Here is a 22,243-nt window from a genome sequence, read left to right on the forward strand (position 1 = left end):
GGGTGCAGTGGCAGAGACTGGAGTCACCTGCATGGCCATGCACGTGGTGTCAATTTATGTTTCCACTTTGGTGTCTTCTTGAGCCTCATGAACCAGTCAAGAGCAGGGGAGAAGGTTGTTTTCCTCTGTATGTAACACCCTCCCTGAACCAAGCGAAGTGCAGGTGCTCCATCCCCCATGGGAAGGTGTTCAAAGCCCTGTGTCCTTTCACTTCAGCCCAGCCTGTCACCCAGCCCAGCCTGTCACCCAGCCCAGCCTGTCACCCTGCTGTCCTGCTGCCAGGGTGGCCCCAGTGGCAGCAGCAGGAGGAGCATGGAATGCTCCCTGAAGGGAGAGCTGTCCTATTGATTTCAAGGGGAACAAGATCCCTCCTTGCACTTGCAAACTCAAATTGCCTCCTGGCTCATGCCATGGCAAGGGGATACCTTGGGAAGTTTCAAATGACTCATCTATAGGGATAAACAAGGCAGGGATAATGAAGTAAAGTGCAGCTCTGGGAAGAAACTTCAGAGCTAATTAGACCTTATGATGCTGCTTCTGTATCAGCAGCACCGAGGAAAGGTTGTGACTTGATTTTGCCAGAGATATTGAATTAATACTGTTGCTGTTTAATACCATTTTGCCCTTTAGCAGATTTAGCCCCTTGGTTGGGTTTCAACACTGTTTTCTCTGAGATCATTGATTTTGGGTGGCATCAATATCAAACAGAGTTAATTTGACTTAAAGAGCATGGCTGGGAGGCTGCCCCTGCCTGGCTGGGGAACGCTTGGTGTTGATTGCTTGACTAGATAATGGTCTGAAAGGTACTGATATTTAAATATTTAAATGGGATATTATCTCTTAGTCTAGGAAAATCCCAAGGCTTTCTAAAGTCCAGATGAGTCTCCAAGTTTCATTGTTAGTGTGTTTAAGAAAAATATCATGTTCTGCCCATCAATATTGAACAGAGGCATATTTGTATGGAATTAAACATTACTTAGGGCTCTGTGTTAGCTTTGAGGTTCTTAGGTGATTAAAACATTCATTTCTGAGACAAAAAGAGTCAATTTCAGCAGAAATATTTTTCCCTGGTTTAATTTAAAGCACAGCCCCTTTACCTGACCCCTATTTTCATAACACGATAATTTTATCCTGTGTTGATTGTCTCATTTTTGAGAGGTGATATTGCACTTATAAATCACTTTCTAAAATACCTACAGAAAAAAGAATTGGGGGGATTTATTAAGCAGCTTCTCTATGTCTGAAATAATTTATTTTGGAGTAGTCCTTGGGAAATGTTCTCTTTCTTACTTTATGGTACTGTTTTACAAATGCAGTGTGGTGACAATAAATCAGGACTGAGGCAGAGAAGATAAGGAGGGGGCTTAGTGGGCTGTAAACATAGAATAGAGAGATTAAGATTTGTTTGCCCCTTACCAGGAAAATAAAAAAATCCAGTGAACCCTGAATTTCTTGGCCAGTAGTGGATTGAAACTGTTTAGTTTTGAGTGGAAACCCTGGGAGCTGTAATACATCTTCAGAGTCCTGGCAGCAAAGGGAGGAGATCAGGGAGGGAGATGTGGTTTTAGGTTAGAATTAAATCCTGCCTTACCCTTCTTTTATTCATAAAATCATAGAATCATAGAATGGATTGGGTTGGAAAAGACCTCCAAGATCATCGAGTCCAACCCTTGCTCCAACTCCAGTCCCTTTACCAGATCATGACACTCAGTGCCACGGCCAAGCTCAGTTGAAAAACCTCCAGGGATGGGGAATCCACCCCCTCTCTGGGCAGCCCATTCCAATGCCTGAGCACTCTCTCTGCAAAGAATTTTTTTCTGCTCTCCAACTTCAATTTCCCCTGGCAGAGCTTGAGCCCATCGTGCCCCCTTGTCCTATTGCTGAGTGCCTGGGAGAAGAGACCAACCCCCACCTGGCCAGAACTTCCCTTCAGGCAGTTCCAGACAGTGCTGAGGTCACCTCTGAGCCTCCTCTTCTCCAGGCTAAACACCCCCAGCTCCCTCAGCCTCTCCCCACAGCACTTGTGCTCCAGTCCCTTCTCCAGCCTCGTTGCTCTTCTCTGGCCCCGCTCCAGCCCCTCAATCTCTTTCTGAACTGAGGGGCCCAGAACTGAACACAACACTCCAGGTGTGGCCTCCCCAAGGCAGAGTCCAGGGGAAGGGTCACTGCCCTGGGCCTGCTGGCCACGCTAGTTTGGATCCAGGCCAGGATCCCATTGGCCTTCTTGGCCACCTGGGCACACTGGTGGCTCCTGTTGAGCTTCCTGTCCCTCAGTCCCCCCAGGTCCCTCTGCCTGGCTGCTCTCCAGCCACTCTGTGCCCAGCCTGGAGCGCTGCAGGGGTTGGGGTGGCCAAAGGGCAGGACCTGCACTTGGCCTTGTTGAACTTCATCCCATTGGAATCAGCCCATCTCTCCAGTCTATCCAGATCCCTCTGGAGAGCCCTCCTGCCTTCCAGCAGATCGACACTCCCTCCCAGCTTGGTGTCATCAGCAAATTTTCCACTGAAAAGTCACACTTTTTAGCCCCTCTTGGATGGGGAATTGAGTCTCCCCTTCCTCCAGCACCAGCCCACAATGGCAGTGTTTGTGCCATAGCACACCTGTAGCTCCTGTTGGTGCTGGAGGGAGCAGCACATGCACATGAGGACACAATAAAATCCTGCAGAGAAAGCAGATTTCAGGCTTACATAGTTAATAGACTATAGCATCTTCCAGTATCTAAAGGGGCTCCAAGAGAGCTGGGGAGGGACTGGACAAAGAGACAGGACAATTGGACAATTCAAGACAGGACGAGAGGGAATGGCTTCTCACTGAGAGAAGGCAGGGTAGATTAAATATTAGGAAGAAATTCTCCCCTGTAAGGATGTTGAAACCCTGGCACAGGTTGCCCAGAGAGGCTGTGGCTGCCCCATCCCTGGAAGTGTCCAAAGTCAGGTTGGATGGGGCTTGGAACACTCTGGGCTGGTGGAAGGTGTCCCTGCCCATGGCAGGGGGTTGGAATGAGATGATCTTGAAGTTCCTTTCCAACCCAGACAAACCATTCTGTGATTCTGTACCTCCTGCCCATGTGCCCATCATGCCATAGCAACACAGCATGATGTCCCCATGAAGCCAAGGTGAGCCAGGCACTGATGTGTGATGGCACAGGGCACACCACGTGCTACAACCCTACCTGAAAATCAACCACCACCCATCACCAGGTGGGTGTTGGCAGCAGAAAACCTCCAGATGGAGAAAGGGTGTTGTTTGCCAACACTTCCAAAAAGAGAGGGTTTATTGCCAGCCAGGTAGTGATGGGAAGCCACTCTGGAAGGGAGACTTGCCTGAGCACAGAGGAGGCAGCTCAGCAGGGGGAGGTTTTGTCTTTGTTCCAGGACCAAGGTTGCTCATGCAAAGGCTGGAGCTGGAGCCTCTCTCCTCGCTGCAGCTCCTTGCTGTAGTTCATACAGGGTTTTTGCATACACAGCTGTTTCCTGCCTTGGCTGCCATGTCTTTGGGTTTGAATACAGTGACAAATGACAAGCAATTCAATGTAAAAGGTTTAGACATCGCTCAGACTCTTGCTCTAAAAATGTAACTTGACCCTTGGGATGTTTTTTAATGCACCCTCGTGAAAAAAATCTCAAGCTGATGGAAAGAGGTGAGTCCAAACTCACTGAGAGCCATGGGATTGGAATTTTCTTTAAGAGCTCAGAAGTAAATAAAGAAAATACAGGTGCAGGTTACTGATCCCCTGTGATGTGTTTCTTGTCCTGGGATGTCCTGACATTACCCTCAGATTGCATTAAGCCTCCCAGTGCCTCTGCAAGGGACAGGCTGCTGCTCCCACTGGGGAGGTGACCAACTCAGAGAGAGCTGAAATCAGCACAGGAATTCCCATGCAGGATGGGAGCTGGAGGGGGAAGGTGGATTTGCTGTGTGCCAGACCCCAGTCCTGGCTCCAGCCCACCCATGGATTATCAGAAGCTGGAGCCCCTTGTTCAAGCACAGCAGCTGTGTCCTAATGGGGAAATCCCAAATCCACCATCACTTCTGTATTTCCTTATCCCTTCAGCATCATCATCCAGAGCACCCTCCACACCACCAACCCCTTCACAATTTGCTCTGCCCAGGGACCACCTCTACATTTCCATAATGTGGTTCTTCGCTGCTGTTTCTGTCACTTTATTTCTCTTTCTTCCCCCGCATGAGTTTTTGCAAGTTAAGGGAGTTTTCAACCACTGGATGTGGGGTGCAGGGAGCAGGAGAGGAGGGAAGGAGGATGGATGGGCAAGAGCAGGCAAAGAGATGGCACAGGTGTGATGTGGGGAGGACGGGTGGAAGGGAGTGTGGGAGGGTTGGGGAGGAGGCAGGGTTGGTTTATTTGGGGAAAACTTCTTCTTATTTGTGCTAGTGACCAGAAGCAAACAGAAAAATTTGGTTTCTACTGGCCTTTCTTTTGCTGTGGGAAAAGAGGAAGGAAAGAGGAGGAATGTCAGGAGGGAAAGAAAATAGGAGAGAGGTGACTCTCATGGAGAAATGGAAATACTTAGGAAAAAATTGTTACCCTTGGGAAGAGAATGGCTTTGCCCAGTGTGGATATCCCAGCAGTGTTACAGTCATAGAATCACAAGAATGGATTGGGTTGGAAAAGACCTCTGAGATCATCAAGTCCAACCCTTGGTCCAACTCCAGTCCCTTTACCAGATCATGGCACTCAGTGCCACGGCCAAGCTCAGGTTAAAAACCTCCAGGGATGGGGAATCCACCCCCTCTCTGGGCAGCCCATTCCAATGCCTGATGTCCACAATGTGGACAAGCAGCTGCTGAGGCTTCCATGGATCCACAGGAAGTCCTGGCTGGGCTGGAACCACACCAGGGCTGGGACCTGGGGGTGTGGGGAAGGCAGGGCAGGGGGCAGAGACACACTGTGCATCAGTGGTGAGGTGGGTGCTTTGAATAAATGAGATTTCAGAAGGGATTTGGCAGAACATATTCGACAGAAACAGAGGGCAATCAAGGTCAGAGCTCAGCAATCTCCAACAGAGTGCAAACATATTTCCATAAATATTAAATAGAGACAGAGCAGGCTGAGGGTGTCTCTGCTCATCAGGTGGGACAGTGCTGGGGTGGGGGGAGCCAGGACCCCCTGGTGGGTGGACAGCACTGCTTGGAGCCCACTACCCCTGCCTTAGAAACCCAGAACTGTGTCAGAGGAGGCTGCTGTACTGGGGCCCACCAAACCCCAGCCTGTTCTCCCATGGTGCTGCCATGGGCTGCAGCTGCCCTGCTCCTTCCTGCTCTGCCATGGCCAGGAGGAGTGAGGGCAGAGCCACATATTTCTCTGTGTGGAAACATCATTTGGGGCATGTAGCAGCTGTTATGACCTGACACGGGCCTTGTAGATGTTTAGAGTTGGGTTGGAGGGGCTGGTGACTCTCCCTGGGTCTGCATCTCCCCGGTGCTTCTCATGGTGAGAGAAGCTTAAGCTCTGCCAGGGGAAATTTTAGAGTTGGAGATCAGAAAAAAATTCTTTGCAGAGAGAGTGCTCAGGCATTGGAATGGGCTGCCCAGAGAGGGGGTGGATTCCCCATCCCTGGAGGTTTTTAACCTGAGTTTGGCTGTGGCACTGAGTGCCATGATCTGGTAAAGGGACTGGAGTTGGAGCAAGGGTTGGACTTGATGATCTTGGAGGTCTTTTCCAACCCAGTTGATTCTGTGATTCTATGATTTTATCTTTGTGAGCCCTTTAAAGGCACTAACACTTCCTTGAGCCCGGTGGGGTGACCTTTTTCTGCTCACAGCAAGCTGGTGCAAGGGCAAAAAAGCTGCAGCCACAGCCTGATAGTTCTTAGTTTCTATTTATTGAGTGGAAACAAATTATTTGAAAACTAATAAAAGTTTTCAGTGGCAAAAAGCACATCCACGCTGCAAAATGTCACATTTCCTGTTAGCTGTGGAACCTGTTTATGTAGAGGGGAGAGAAGAAAATGGTACATGGGGTGAACTGTAGTAGAATGGCAAGTGCCAGGCTGAAATTCCTGAAGTTTTTGATTGACGTTGCAACCTGAATAGCTGTTTCCCAACACGATGGGGCTTTGGTCTGGAACAGAGTGGAAACCAGTAAAGCAACTCAGCAGTAACCCAGCTGGCTTCTCCTACATGCGAAGCGGAAAAGCAGCCCCTGACCTTGAACATGCCCAAGGATGGGGCACCCACAGCTTCTCTGGGCAACCTGTGCCAGAGCCTGCCCACCCTCATTGTAAAAACTTCTCCCTTTTGTCAAAAAAGCCACGTAAGATGTGCCAGTCCTTGTCTAAGTGATTGGGAATCCCTGATCCCGGCAGGCAGAAAGTACTTCCAGTACGTCAATATTTCACTGATTTTGAATCATTGCCTGTTAAAATAACTTATTTGAAATAATCCATATCCCAATGCAATGCACAGGCAGCAGTGCCCTTTAGAGCAAGTTCATGCTCTTGGGAAGAGCCTAAATAATTAAATACATCAACAAGAGCAGTAGTTGGGTGACCAGCAGCAAAAACTTCGCTGAGTTCCCCATGTTTCAGTCCTGAATTAATTTGCACTGACAATTTTGTGTTATGTGCTTTCAGGTTCTGACCAGTTTGGCTTTCTGCTTATTAATGGTTCAGTATTTAAAACTGAACTCCCAAACATGAGCCCTTGGTGGAAAATAGTAATAACACAACCCTACATGAAGGGTTCTTTGTATTAAGCAGAGCCCTGTTTGCAATTCCCTGCTAGTGTTTTTCTCAGAGGCAATAAATGAAAGAAATATGTCTTTTTAAATTTTATAAAACTCAGAAAAATGGTTTTAAACAGCTTTTCTTCACCTCCTATAATTATTTATTTTCAAACAGTCCTTCAGGGTAATGTTCCGTTTTCTTATTTCACACTCCTTTTTCTCATAAATGAACCATCACTTCAATAAATCATTATGAAAACAGAGACTAACACAAACCCTGAAAGGTTGAAAGATTTATGTAACACATTTATGTTTTCCATTTTCTCATTCTGGTACTCCACTGCTAAAGCTAAGCTAATAAAAGCTGCTATTAATATTTCTTGTTGCCTGGCAACCACAGAGAGGGAGTAATAGCTTTAGCTAGAAAAATAGATGACCGATAAGGAAAAATTCAATTCTTTTATTATCTCAAGGGAAAATGGGCTTTTACTGGAACATTATGATGTACGAGTGTGAAGTTGAATACAAAGGATATTTTTTCAGTTGTTTTTCTCTTTTTAATGAACGTTATTTTACCTTCACCAACTCATTTAAAGCGTTTGCCCCACCTACTTGTGAGCTTAATTTAGCAACACCCACACATGCTTCTGGCTTTAAGTATCTGTTGGCATTTTCACTTGGAAGCCCCTTCCCACCACTCCTCCCCCACCCCGAGCCTGAGCGCTTGGCCATAAAATCTCACTCCAGGTCGGAACCTGCAAGACAAGATTCCCAATCAAAGGGTAGATTGTTCTTGTGTGTGTTTAAAACATGCCTTCCCAGAGGAAGGGGCACGTGTGGAGAGGAACTTTCTGAAGTTTTAGCCGCTGTGGCTGGGCTGTCTGTGCTCAGGGAGAGCAGGAATGCTGCTGCTCCTGCCTGTGCTCTCGGAGCAGCTGGGAATGCTGCAGGGACAAATGCAGAGGTGGTGCCTGCAGGCAGAAGTGTGGGTGCCTGTGGGAACACCAGGCCCTGTGCTGGTGGGCAGGGCAAACAGTGTCATCCCAGGCTGAACCCCCTCAGGCTGGGGGATGAACACACAAGAGAAGCCCTGCAGAGAAGGACTTGGAGGTGCTGGGGGAGGAAAGGCTGGACATGGCCTGGCCTTGTGCTCTGGCACCCAAAAATCCCCCATGCCCTGGGCTCATCCCACAGCATGGGCAGCAGGGCAGGGGGGGATTCTGTCCCTCTGACCCGTTCAGGTGAGACCCCACCTGCAGAGCTGCCTCCAGCTCTGGGGTCCCCAGCACAAGAAGGGTATGGCCCTTCTGGAACAAGTCCAGAGGAGGTCACCGAGATGCTCCAAGGGCTGGAGCCCCTCTGCTCTGGAGCCAGGCTGGGAGAGCTGGGGGTGTTCACCTGGGGAAGAGAAGGCTCCAGGGAGAGCTTAGAGCCCCTTCTAGTGCCTAAAGGAAAGATGGGGGCAGACTTTTCATCAGGGCATGTTGCAATAGAACAAGGAGGGGATGGTTTTATACTAAAAGAAGGTCGATTTAGATTAAATATAAAGACGTTATTTACAATGAAGGTGAGGAGACCCTGGCACAGGTTGCCCAGATAAACTGGGGCTGCCCCATCCCTGGAAGTATCCAGTGCAAGGTTGGACAGGGCTTGGAGCAACCTGGGCTGGTGGGAGGTGTTGTCCCTGTCCATAGTAGGGTATTGGACTAAAGGACCTTTACAAGTCCCTTCCAATCCATACAATTGTATGATTCTATGAATACAGGTGCTCTTGCTCTGTGGGAGAGGTCCTTCCTGAGCTTCCCAGTCATCCTGAACACCAGTAAAAGCTCCCTGTGGAGCAGCAGCCCCTCTTTCCACATGGCAGATGCAGATGCTTCTGAGTGGTCTCTTGTCAAGCACTGCTGGGAGAGGGTTGGGGTGATGTGAGTCACACTCAGGTCCCAGCTCAGCGAGTGCTCGGGTAACAGCAGAGCTTCTGAGGGCTGGGCTGTGCATGAGAAGAGTGAACCTGAGGGGCCAAGAGCCTACCAATATGCTTGTGTTGTTGGTGTCTGGGTTCATCCATGAGTATCCTGTTTCTGAGATATGAGAAAGTAGGGTGTCATGATACACCTTTCACACAGGGGAACTGTTGTGACAGCTGAGAAGCAAAGCAGATGGGGACTTCACTTGGTAATGCAAGAATTTATCCCTGAACAAGGGGAAGAGAGAAGGTGAGGTGTCACTTGGCCTGCCAGGTCTGGGAAAGGGTGGCTGTCACCTGCCAGGGTGGGGATGTCACATGGGTACCTGGCTTTTTTCCTGAAAACCTCTCATAGCCACCTCCTCAACAGGAGGTCCCTTCCAACCCCAAACCATTCTAGGATTCTGTGTCCCAGAGCAAGGGGATGCAGGAAAGCAATAAAATGTGCCCTTACCCACAACACCACATCCTACCACGCTGGAAGGGTCTTGCCCAGCAGGGGCCAACGTATATGTGTGTAAATCTGGCTGTGGAATTGTCTCTGTTGCCTGTGTCTCTTTTGATTTTTTGCTGCAAACTGTGTCCCTCGTTCCCTCTGCTCATCCCTTGGTCAGAAGCCAGCAGGTCCCATCCCAGGGTTGTATGGGATGAGCAACTGAGAGCAATGAAACAGCACCCCTGTGCCACGTGGCAATCCTTGCCTGCCCAGCTCTTGTAACTATTCCACAGAAATTCATCCTCCTGATCTTTCTTTTCCTCTCCTTGACTTGGTCACTGTGCTAAGCCCCAGTGCCTTTGGGGCAGCCCCACTGGTTGAAGAGCCGCCGCCTTATCAGCCATAAACCCCACGCGCTGGCCCCGGAGCAGATGTCAGGTGAGACGGCGCCTCCTGTTTGCATTTGCCTCACCTGCCATTAAGCACTGGGGACACACTGGGGTTTGCTTTCACAGCAATTTCAAATATTACGCGTTGCATTGAAGTTTGAGTCTCATCAAACTCGTTGGGAGCGACAATGGGCGCTCGGAGGCGGCGGTTTGTGGAACCGCGGGGAGGAGCGAGCGAGCGTGTCGGCGGCGTAATTAAAATATCAATTACGCCGTGTTGACAGTTTGCCAAATAACCAGCTTTGCTGTGAAGTAAACTTAATCACTCCAAAGTCTACTCACAAGACCTGATGCAATCTTGGGGCCAAACTAGTACAACATAAAACCGGAGAAAACACGGCTCTGATACTGCTTTGCGTAATGGTGCCGCACTCCATAGCTGGTATCATGTTCTGAAAATTATCTTTTAATGTACAATTTGTATTGCTGAGAAATGTCACTTACTTTGCAGAATGTCTCGCCAGCATAAAACCCAAGATTTATTCCTGTCATTTTTTTGTCTCCTCTGCCATGTTGATAATAAGAAGTCTACTTTATGTGCGTAATGCTCGTGTCAGTTTTGAAACTTGGGGTTTCATGAAAGACAGTAGTATAAATAAAACATGATATAAATTAAAAATATAGTGGAAAATAAAATCTGTGAATTACAGTAGCAGATGAGATGAATATGGCATGAAGGAGGTTTTCAGAACAATGTCAAGCAACTGGAGCAAATATGTACGAGGAATGGGATGGGTCTTTTTTAAGACCTGATTCTGATCTTCAGATGTGTTTGTCTCTAGTGTACAGACATGCAGAGGGATGCCTGTCACTTAGCCCAGTTTTAACCCTTTAGAGCTGGTGTCCTTCTGCAGGGCAACACTTTTTCCCCTCTCAGCAAAAAATCCCACTTCAAGTTTTTCTGGGTGAGGTTAAAACTGCATTTTGCCCACATGAAAAAAATCCTACAAATGAGAACATGCTTTGAAAAATGAACTTGAGACTTAGAAGAGAGTTTCTTTGGAGTCTGGGATGTGGCTTTGGGCAAAGAGTGCCCCAGCCTGGGCAATTACTCATGTCTTCTTGGGGGATTTGTCATGTTGGCCCCAAAGATGGGGTTGGTGCCTCAATGGGCTTTCCCCAGCTGCTTGGGCTCTGGCCTCCTGTGGGACCATCTCTGCCATCATCTTCCTTCCTGTCATAACCTGTAAAAATGTAGGAAATGATGGCACAAGTTAGCATTAAAAAAAAAAATTAGATAATGGCCAGGAAGTGCTGGGATTACCCTTGTCCATGTTGACTAATTTGGGGCATTGTGAAATGTCTTGCCTTTAGTTGCAGCATGAGATAAACGATGCCAGACCACCTCTGCTTAAAGATTGGTTGGTTTAGGCACAGTGGTTTTAGGTCTGTTTGGACCTCAGAAATCCCAGCTCCTTTAGAAAGAGTAGGTAAAGTTGGTAGTAATGTGGTTTATGCAAGAGCTGGTGTATGGTCCTCCTTCCTGGAAGTGTTCAAGGCCAAGTTGGACAGGGCTTGGAGCAACCTGGTCTAGTGGAAGGTGTCCCTGTCCGTGGCAGGGGGGTGGAACAAGGGGATCTTTAAGGTCCCTTCCAATCCAAACAGTTCTATGATTCCTTTGCCTCTTGCTGAATATCCTCAGTCCTCTTGCAGCTGATTAGCCAGAAGCTGCTTCCACTCTCCCCAAAATGCTCCCTTTGTGCCGTATTTTGTGCATGTGACTCAATGGTGCAGGTTATCCGAGGACTTGTGTTTGTTTGGGTCACACACGGGAAAGCAGAGCCATTTCCAGGCAGGAATAATCCCCAAGGCACGTGTTGCTGCACCTTCTCCTGCACCCCATTCCTGCTCCCTGCCTGTTGGCATGGGGGTGCAAAAAAAGCTGAGCTTTCATTGCTATCTCTATTCTGATAGGAAGGGTCTAATGTAGGGGAGGTGGTTTTGCCAAAGAGGTGACTCCCTCCACCCTGCTGGTCCATCCCTTGCACCACATACCCACCTTATTTGCTGTCCCTTCTGCCCTGTACTTCCTCCCTCTTTGCTCATTTTTTGGCAATAATGAAGACATGTGGATGTCTGTGTCTCCAAAGGAAAAGGGAAGGGTTGTAATTTGCATCATAACCTCTGCCACACCGTCAAGTCTTCGTGCTCCCACGTGTGTTCACACCCCACATACTAATGAAGCATAAAGTCTTCTCTGAAGTGCATCAACCAGCTGTAAATCAAATAATTTTTGCCAGTTTTTAACCAGCAGCACCTCTGATACAGGAAAACCCAAAGCAGCGTGTCTGGCAACTCTTTGCCTTCCATCATGCACATTCTGATCAACGTTGCAGCCCATCTTTAATCACTCTTCTCCTTTAGATCACTGATATTTATCTCCTAGCTGTAATTTCTGCACATGACCAGGTTGCATTAAGCTGCTCCAGCAATCCCTTGGGCCCCAGATTTTCCTTACAGTCAAAGAGGACCAGTGGACCTTGGAGGTTCATCTCCAACCCCACGCATGCCGTGTCACACCACTTGCTTTCCAGTGGCCTTTCCAGAAGTTTCAGCCTCCAAATGGCCTTGTGGTGGGTGACTGGTGTCAGTGCCATTCCTGCAGCTCTGCTGCCACCAGCTCCTGCCTGGGGCAGGGGAGCACAAAAGGATGGAAATTTCCACGGCTTTTGTTTCAGCTGCAGAAGTTATGATGACTGTTCACCGCTGTAGGTGTGTGCACGTTGAGTGAGTCTTTTTGTTTTATTTAAATGGGAGCCGTTTTTAGAGGCAAATAACAGAAAGTGCTTACAATCAAAATAATGGGCTGTAGCAGGCTTTGTTATGCAATGAGGAGATCAAAGAGCTGCATCAGCCACTGGGCTGAGCGCTGGGAGTGATGGGAGGAATGGCTCCTAATTGGTAGGTAAGGTTTCCTCAGCTGGTAAATAGAAAATTTAATCCCAGCCCTTTCAGAGGAGTTTTCTCCCGCTGGTGGGCTCAGTGGGGTTTGCTGTGAGTGTGAACGATGGTGGAGAGCAAGGGAGAACACAAACAGGAATGCTGAGTCAGATTTCCCTTTCTTCAACAAACACCCCCAATCTCTACCTGCATTTCGAGGGTGAATGTTTGAAGGTTCAGCTGCCAAACTCGGAGCCTCCCCCAGAAGATTTAACCTGGGAAGCACAGCCTGAAAACACAGCTCTGGCAGCCCTCCCATCCACCCAAGTGGTACAGGCTAAACCACTTCACATCCCCACAGCCCCGAGAAATCAAAGTTACCATTTAAATGAAGAGTGCTACTTGAGTCCTGCCTCTGTGAAGAGGTGTGGGATGCAATGTCAAGAGAAATTATAATGATTGCTACAGATGCAGCTTGTCACAGAAAGAGAAAAATGTTTCTGCATCTGATGCATGGCAGCGAGCCAGCTGGTAATGTTATATGTCCCAGTGTTTCACGTGGGCTCTGCTGGGTGGAAAGCATTCCTTAATGCTCTTCCTGGCTGGTACATTTGTCTCCCAGCTCTGCAGAATCCCATTAGAAACTGTCTGTTTTCCCCCATGGAAATTGTTTGGTCTCTGCTCAGGGTATTGCTGCAATCCTTCAACATCCATAGGAGTTGCCAACATTATACTTCTCACTTACCTCTCCTGTGGTGGGCATTCCTCATCCTGGACTGAGATGTCCTGGAACCTGCAGCAGGCAGCTCTTGGACACCACGATGCTGTCAGAAGGAGGAGGATCTGCTCCCTTCCTCCAACCACCCAGGGCAGATTCCCCATGGAGAAGCACTGACAACCTTTTGTCTGTGTGCTGGTTTAAAGGTGAACTGGCAGGAGAAACAAACCCAACACCAGAGAGATTATAAGGCAGAGTTACAATTTAATAACAATATTACAAGAAATGCAATGGCACAAAGAGAAATTGGTTTAAACCCACAAAACCCAGCAGTGTAACCCACCCACTGGGGCACAAACACAGGGGGGTTTGGTGGCCCCTGTGCTGAGCCCCACGTGGTTCCCCCAAGTCCAAAGGAAAAAGAAGTGAAAAAACCTGTTGGTGCAGATGATGGCACAGTCTGGTGGAGAGTGGTGGGCTCCTCCTGTCCAGGGTCTGCTCCTCCTCTTGATCCAATGAGTGGTTCTCCAAGTCCCCAAAGCCCAAGATTGTCTCCCCTCAGGTTTGGGTGGGAGCCCCCAGTGCCTCCCCCAGGGCAGGGAGTTCCACACTGGGGGATCTGACTCTGGCAGTCAGGGGGGATTTTGGAATGGTTGCTGGCCCATGGGCAGAGCTGAGCCCTCAGGTGGGTGTGGAGGTGCCAAGGACTCCCTGCAGGGCAGTTCTCCCAGCTCCTCTGCCAGGCTTCTTTCCCAGCCAGCTCCCAGCCTGAGGGCTCAGCTGTGCCCTGGGCAGCTGCTGCCAATGGGCCACTGGGAACAGTTGCTGGGCAATGGCAGAGAGGGTTTAGAATGCACAGCTTTGGTCACACCCACACAGGGAGAAACTGGTCCCACCTGCTGAACTGGGACAGTCTGAAACCTGGTTATTGATTTGGAATTAAAATAGTCCAAAGTGTAGTGACCAACAGAGCCAGCCCATGATGGGCATCATGCCTGTGCCACCAGGGTGGCATTGGACATGGTTCCCCCAAAACATGCCCATCTGGTCCCTGTGGAAATGGGCAGCAGAGCACGTGGAGGTGATGGGATGACCAACAAGCTGGGAGGAACATGCCTTCTCCTTGTGCTGATGAAACAGGGTGATGAAATAGGGGTGATTTGAGATGTTGCCATAAGAAAAGAGACTAGCAAAGAGGGCTGTCCTGACCCAGGGCATTTCTGTAGAGAAGAAGCATTTTTTTTTGCCAATCTCTACATCCTTTGTTATGTTTTTTGGCTAACATTAGAAAAAACAATGATTAAAAAGCAATTTACCTTATGATTTGGGGAGGTATCTCAAGGCTTTGTTGCTGCCCTGGATGCTCTGTTGTTTATGCTTTTTTGTTAACAATGCTGAATGGAGGCAGTGAGGAATAAAATTTGAGGGTGACACAAAGAAATTGGACATATTTGGGACAGGAGAAAGGAAATTTGGAGAGATGTAAACATAGGAGGGAAATGGACTGCAAGATTGCAAAGGCAGTTTGTTCAGCATTGATAAATGTGAAATTAATGCATGTTGAGGGGGAAAATATTCACTAGTCATAAAGCTTGCAGTGCTCTGGATTGACTGCCAGAAAGTACCCCAGAAAACCTTGTGTAGGGATAAGGGGTTAGAGGACAGGAGGAACTCATGGATGGAGGTGGTTTGGGGAGTTATATAGTCTGTACTGTGCTGGTCATCCCGTCTCAGGCAAGGGAAAGCAAAAAAAAAGAGGCTCAAAGAATAGAAACAGAAATTATCATGAGTCTAAAAAGACCCTCAGTGATGGCAGATGTTAAGTTTAAGAAGGAGGCAGTTAAAATAATTGGAATTATAGCAGGGCATGGGATGCACAAGTGAGAACAGCTACATCAGGAATGTCTCTTAACTGGGAAAACTTCATGGGAGTTGAGATTTGAAAATTCAGAGCAATAAAAAGGAATCATTTTATCCACACAGGCCAAGATCAACACTGGGACTTGCTGAGTGTGAAAATGAGAACAGCAAAAAGATGTTTTTAAAATATTTATGTATCTACCAAAAACACAGGAAGTTGCTGCAGTAGATGTTAAAATGCATGTTGGTGGAGAGGAGGAGGCAGTTGTTACATGTAATAATGCAAAGCTGATTTCTGACTGGAATTAATCTGAAGCCAGAGAGCATCAGGTCCCACCTCTCTTGTGTTGTGTCTCATGCTGGGGAAGGTGTGGTGGAATTGGGCCATCTCTGCTTTGGGCTCCTGGGAGCACTTCAGACCTACTTATTTCACCATAGACCACTGGTAAAAACCAATGAGTGAATCAATTCTGACTCTGCTGTCCTTGCTTGTAGCAATGGCAGCCAGATCTCTGTCATTTCCCTCTGCATCCAAAGCCAGGATCCTCTTTTCCTTGGAAGGGAGGTGGAGATTTGGGCACATTCCCAAATTAAACCTCACAACATTAATAACTCCTTATTGCTTGAGACATTTTTAGTGTATCTCATCAACATCACCTTCTTTAACACAAAGAGAAGGTCTGTGCCAGTGCTCTTTTCCAGCTCCTACTGATGCCAACCCCTTGGGACAGACCAGCCTTTGCAAACCACCTCTTGGAAGTTGCATTTTTCACGTGTGCCTTGTTTGCTTTTGCATAAGGGGGCTCTGGAAGAGCCAGTCTCCAGTTGTTAGCACAGCACAGCACAGGTTTCATGATCCCTGTGCAAAACATCCCTCAGCCATTGCCAACCCACCTGCTCCATTGCAGAAGGTTTCTGGAGACAATCTTGCACACAGCTCCAAATTTCATGCTAGCTGGGCTTTTTCATGGCACGTTTCCAGTTCTATATCAGTTTTCTGTGTCTGTCCTAGAGACTCCCTGATTATTTCAGCCTGTGTTTTTTAGCAACAATCTACAGGCAGTTGGCCATCTGGTTAGCATTAATCTGGGGGAGGAGGAGGCACGTTTACCTGCAGGAAAATCACTTTCCTTTCAAAATGAGTTTTGTCAGCTTTCATGTTCGTGTTGAGCAGAACTGAGAACATCAAGTTCTGGCAAGAAAACAAAATGGGATATCTAGGACACATCCCCTTCCCAGCTGTCCCCTACAAAGCCTAAAGCTGATACCAGCAATTGAAGCTGAGTTTTTAGAATCATAGAATGGATTGGATTGGAAAAGACCTCCGAGATCATCAAGTCCAACCCTTGGGCCAACTCCAGTCCCTTTACCAGATCATGGTACTCAGTGCCACGGCCAAGCTCAGTTGAAAAACCTCCAGGGATGGGGAATCCACCCCCTCTCTGGGCAGCCCATTCCAATGCCTGAGCACTCTCTCTGCAAAGAATTTTGCTTTGATTTCTCTGTCTTGGCAGGTATGATGAGATGAAAGGTACCTGCCTTCTCACCCAGCATGACAAGGCAGGTCACTGCTCAGCCTCCACAGCTGGTTTTGGTTTGGGTGGTATTGTATTGGCTAAGTTCTCTCTTTTGGGAAATCCATTCCTTTTTAAGCTTGCATTTCATGATGGAAGATGGTGGGATTTTTGAGGTTGTCCTGTGCAGAGCCAGCAGTTGGACTTTGGTGATCCTTGTGGGTCCCTCCCAGATGGGGATATTCTGTGACAGGAGTTGTGGTTACCACAGCCTTGTTCCATTGTGACTGCGCCATAACAACATACATTTGAGTTTGGTTTTCCTGTAACAGGAGTACAATCTGAGAGTACAATCAGACCTCTCTGTGGGAACATGGGAGGTCTGGAGAAAGGTCCACAAATGAGCCACACTGTGGAGCTCAGAGCTTCTGTGGACATGGAGCAGATAATTGCTGGCAACAGAATTGTCTTCATGGCCCTAGAAGTCACTACAGGGCTCTCTCTGGGGTGTCTTAGATGTCAGGCAGCTGTAACTAAAGAAGCAGTTTAATTTTAATGCCTCCACACTGGAGACTGAAGAACAAAAATATTTATACTTATGGGTTCTCCTACTACCTCCATCCCACCACTTGCTGAGAAGATTCAGCCAGCAGGACCAGGGCAGTGACCCTTTCCCTGTACTCTGCCTTGGGGAGGCCACACCTTGAGTGTTGTGTTCAGTTCTGGGCCCCTCAGTTGAGGAAAGAGATTGAGGGGCTGGAGCGGGGCCAGAGAAGAGCAACGAGGCTGGAGAAGAAACTGGAGCACAAGTGCTGTGGGGAGAGGCTGAGGGAGCTGGGGGTGTTTAGCCTGGAGAAGAGGAGGCTCAGAGGTGACCTCAGCACTGTCTGGAACTGCCTGAAGGGAAGTTCTGGCCAGGTGGGGGTTGGTCTCTTCTCCCAGGCACTCAGCAACAGGACAAGGGGGCACGATGGGCTCAAGCTCTGCCAGGGGAAAAAGTTGGAGATCAGAAGAAAATTCTTTGCAGAGAGAGTGCTCAGGCATTGGAATGGGCTGCCCAGAGAGGGGGTGGATTCCCCATCCCTGGACGTTTTTCAACTGAGCTTGGACATGGCACTGAGTGCCATGATCTGGTGAAGGGACTGGAGTTGGACCAAGGGTTGGACTCGATGATCTTGGAGGTCTTTTCCAACCCAATCGATTCTATGATTCTATGATTCTTGCTCAGTTTTATCCTTCTGGTGGGGTCATTTCTTCATCATCTGCCTGTTCCAGCAGAATTCAGCCCCACCATGATGGCCAGTAGATGCCCTTCAGCATCTGCGGAGCATCTAAGCAAGACCAGTCCTAAGAATTTTAAAAAAAAAATAATGCCCTAAGAATTGAATCCAAACAGTGAAGTCAAAGACAACAAGAAAAGGTTTTTTTAATCCTTCCATGAAAGCAAAACCTGATTTGGAATCCTGGTTGTGCTCGGAATGCCTAAAAAATGTGTCAGGGAATTTGCAAGGCATGGATTGGCGATCCCTGTCCCGCCTTGGGTACGGCCGATTTTGACAGCCCTTCTTTTCTAATCAAACATATGTCATTCTGCCATGGCCATGCTGTTTTCCAAGGCAGAAATGCAGCTCCTGAAGGGCTGGATGCCAGAGTTCAGCACCGAGGACTGTGCCCTGATGAGGGCACTGTATTGATGCCAAGTGGAAGAGCAATTCCGCTGCTGATTTATGGGATGTGTGTCTGTAGTTAAGCAGCACGAGGTTGTGAACTTTTCCTCTGCCGACCCAGTGGCTACTCGTTTTGCAGAAAATATCTGCAATATTAAGCTGGTTGTGGAAAGGCTCCTGTATGGAATTCTGCAAAGTGCAGCAAGTGGGACTTCTTTTAAAATGAGTTTTTTTCTGGCTTCTCAGAGTCACAGAGTATAGGTGAAAAGTGAGCTGATAGAGCAGCCTCCCTGATGTGACTCTCCAAAGAATTTGGTGGGAAAGAGCCTTAATCCACTAGGATCACAGAGTTGCATTCCCAAGCTCCTTGCACGTGCAAGGAATGGGGTGTGGGGGTGTGTGCACATGTAACTGTTGTGCACAGACCTCAGGTCTGCACAGGAGAATTCTGCCTTTCGATTTTATGCTTTGGGTCTTACGCCTCAAAAATCCAGGACTACACTGAGGCCCCCTTGACAATTTGGGTTTCCTGATCCATAATGGTTGATTGGCACTGGAATTCTCCTGAGTGACAGTTTGCTTCATTCCCTTTTGCTTTGCTTTCTCACTGAAGTAGAAAAGTCATATACAGTACAATGACTTTAGTGCAGTCAGCAACAACTCAGCCATGCTGATTTATTGGAGCCATTCACCGAGAAGTCCTGCACTGTTCTGCAAGGGCTGGTGCCCATGAATTTCATGTTGATTTTTACTGTTGCCCATGAACAGTCAAAGGTTTTAGTTATTACAACTGCTCCTGTGTCCTGTGGGTGATGCTGAGCTCCATTGTCCAGCTGTCCTTGGAGGATGGATGGGTGGAAGTGGAGGTGGCTGGAAGTTGCTATGAGGAGTTGGGCGTGGGGTTCTTGCAATAATTTTAAATCCTGTTCCACTGTGTTTGCATTTTTGCAGTGTTTGTGTTGTTGTTCTTGCCCTCTGATCATTATAAATAGGTGTGAGGAAATGGCCAGTAACATTTGGAACACCAGTTGATCACTTGGCACACTTGGATGCCGTGTCCACCAGGAATAATAATCACTGGGCCTCCGTTACAGCTCACATTGAAGGTTCTCTGGGGAAAAATTAGAGGGATAACTACAATTATGGCTGTAGCAAGATGGCTCTTGTAGTTCATCATCTACAGTAATTTAAAAACATGGATCATTAAAATCAATACGTTTTGCAACCAGACCTTATGGGCTTGATTCCCCCTTATACAGATGTGTCAGCCTTGTCAAGAGCTGAGAGCCAAAGTTGTGGGAAACAGCATGAGCTAAAGGAAGGTTGGGCTTCCTATTTCCTCTAAGAAACCTTTTCCTGGTTCACTTCTTTCCTGTGTTTATCACTGAATAGAAATGCAAGTATTTTGTAGAATCATAGAATCACTTGGATTGGAAAAGACCTTGAAGGTCATCAAGTCCAACCATTAAACTGACTCTGCCAAACCTCTCTTGATGAAGCCTGAGGACATTTCTTCTTGTCCTAAACATGAACAGAGTGGATTTCTCAGCCACTTTGAATTCAGTATGAAATTCATGCAGCCAACGTTGCTGCCAAGTAGACAAGGCTTGAGCTTGTAAGATTTGTGCATGGGATTTTTAAGTTTGGACATGGAATTGTAAGACCTGGATCCAGGAGTCCTTTCCTTTGGGGATCAGTGCTGTGAGATTACCTGTTTGGGAGGAATGGGAAGCTGGCTCTGCAGGATAGTGCTTTGATCAGCAATTAAACATGATGTGATAACAGGAGTCCAAAACACCTGTCATGGAGCAGCATTTCTGAGTTTGGCAGGATTGGTTTTATTGAGAAAGGACTCTGAGCTGAGTGCAACATCCAACTGCCAACCATGGGCAAACTGAGGGCACCTGGTCATACAGACAGACATTTAGGTGACTTCTTCAGTGTCAAAAAGATAAAGAACATGGAGATAGAGCAAAGAAGGAGAAATCCCCTGCCCTGATGCAGATTGGGCCAGAGACAGAGTACAGACAGAGCCCTTCTGAAGTTATGAAAAGTCTTTGAGACGGCAGCTTGCAGAGTTCTTAGAAAACATTCTCTTTCTGAAAAAACAGGTTTTCCAGCCAACATCAAGAAAAGGGATTCCCAAGTGCAGGGCAGTGTCAATGTTGAGTGAGGAGTATAAAAAACTAAGCATTGAGCTTGGCTGTTTTGTTAGAAACATTGCAAAGGTGGAAAATGCCACATTAATAAGCCAACTTTGTGGAGTGATACCCAGGAAGGGCCTGAATGAGTCAGCCTGGTTTCTTCACAGTAAGAAGCTCTTTCAGAGGGTGATTCATTGAACCTGTCTGAAATAGCTTGTCTGGGATGAAGTGAATGTCTGCAAGGGATTCAAGGAGGACTAGACCCTCATGTTAGCCCACACTTTAGGTGGCTGTGTTTGCACAGATGTTAATTTTTCCAGCTGTTCAGCAGAAAGGAACAGTTTCATGTGGAAGGTGAAGGTTAATAAAGAAATTCACATTCTGTCTTTCCAACACACTGAAGACACATGAGCAGACATGAGCGTGGCAAGGAGCAGCTGAAGTTGGGAGTGAAATCCTGCTGTTGGTCCTCGGTGGACAGGCAGTGATGGTGTGGGATGAGCAGTGGATGAGATGCAGGAGGGAAGGGGTTCAAGGGATAGAGGACAGCTGATGTTTGCAACCTCTTCACCTGATACACAAGAAAAGAATTTCCTAGAAATACAGAAAATTGGGAAAACATTTGCCAGCTTCCAGTGGCCTGGGACCTCTCTGGATCCCAAGACTGCTCAAAAATCATTGAGAGAGGGTTTGTGATGACATCAGCAGTTTTTTGAATGCCATCAGGCCCAATAGAGTTGCAGGGATCCAGCTGGAGCAGCAGATCCTGCACAGTGTCAGGGTTGACTGGGAGCTGATCGTTCTCACAGTCATGGTCCTGTAGCTCAGGGCACTGAGACCCCCTTGGTCTGCTATCCATGTTGAAGACAGAGGAGACAGAGGCAAAGCAGATGTTAAACACCTCTGCCTTGTCCTTGTCCCCATTTGGGAGGTGACCATCCTCATCCTGGAATGGGCTGACATTTGTACAGTTCCTTTTGCCATTATCATAGGAAGGGACATTCCCTGGTGGATCATCCCCTGTAACACTGACTGCAAAGGTAAAGCAGCAAGACATGACCCTGCAGTTGTGCTCCAAGGGAGGTTTCCTGTCCTCACCCTGTGTTTCTGAAGGGCTGAGAACCCAGAGCCTCATCTGCACCACAGTGCTGCAGCTCAGCCCTGGATGGGTGTCATGGTTTATCAGTGGGTGAGCCACAGAGAACTGTGTGTTCTGGGCTGAGGTAACCTCTGGTGACATACAAGCCAGAGCTGTGAATATACAGAGTGTATCCTGCCTTCTGGGACAGTCAGTGCAGTCACAGAGCTTGGAGGAGTAGCAGAACATCCTGGGAGATGGTATCACCACTGGGAGCACATCCAGTATGTGCAACCATGGAGGCACGAAGGGGACCTTGAACTTTGGATCAATCCTGTTCAGTCAAGGGAGAATTTTAAAAGGAAATGTTGGCACTGACCCACAAAATCTGATCTCTGCTAAAATGGCAAGAATTAAATTCTTCCACAGATCAGGAGTTTCCTTCCAATGGGAGGAAGTTCAACAAGGCCAAGTGCCCTTTGGCCACCCCAACCCCCTGCAGCGCTCCAGGCTGGGCACAGAGTGGCTGGAGAGCAGCCAGGCAGAGGGACCTGGGGGGACTGAGGGACAGGAAGCTCAACAGGAGCCAACAGCGTGCCCAGGTGGCCAAGAAGGCCAATGGGATCCTGGCCTGGATCCAAACTAGCGTGGCCAGCAGGCCCAGGGCAGTGACCCTTCCCCTGGACTCTGCCTTGGGGAGGCCACACCTTGAGTGTTGTGTTCAGTTCTGGGCCCCTCAGTTGAGGCAAGAGATTGAGGGGCTGGAGCGGGGCCAGAGAAGAGCAACGAGGCTGGAGAAGGGACTGGAGCACAAGTGCTGTGGGGAGAGGCTGAGGGAGCTGGGGG

At 48.1% G+C, this 22,243-nt stretch overlaps 1 protein-coding gene across 1 annotated transcript in view; it reads left to right on the plus strand.

Moving 5' to 3' along the window:
* Positions 1–22,243, plus strand: part of TOX2 (TOX high mobility group box family member 2) — a 168,290-nt gene that overhangs the window by 96,176 nt on the left and 49,871 nt on the right. The window lies entirely within an intron of this gene.

The sequence above is a fragment of the Pithys albifrons genome, chromosome 18, assembly GCF_047495875.1.
Source record: "Pithys albifrons albifrons isolate INPA30051 chromosome 18, PitAlb_v1, whole genome shotgun sequence".
NCBI lineage: Eukaryota > Metazoa > Chordata > Aves > Passeriformes > Thamnophilidae > Pithys > Pithys albifrons.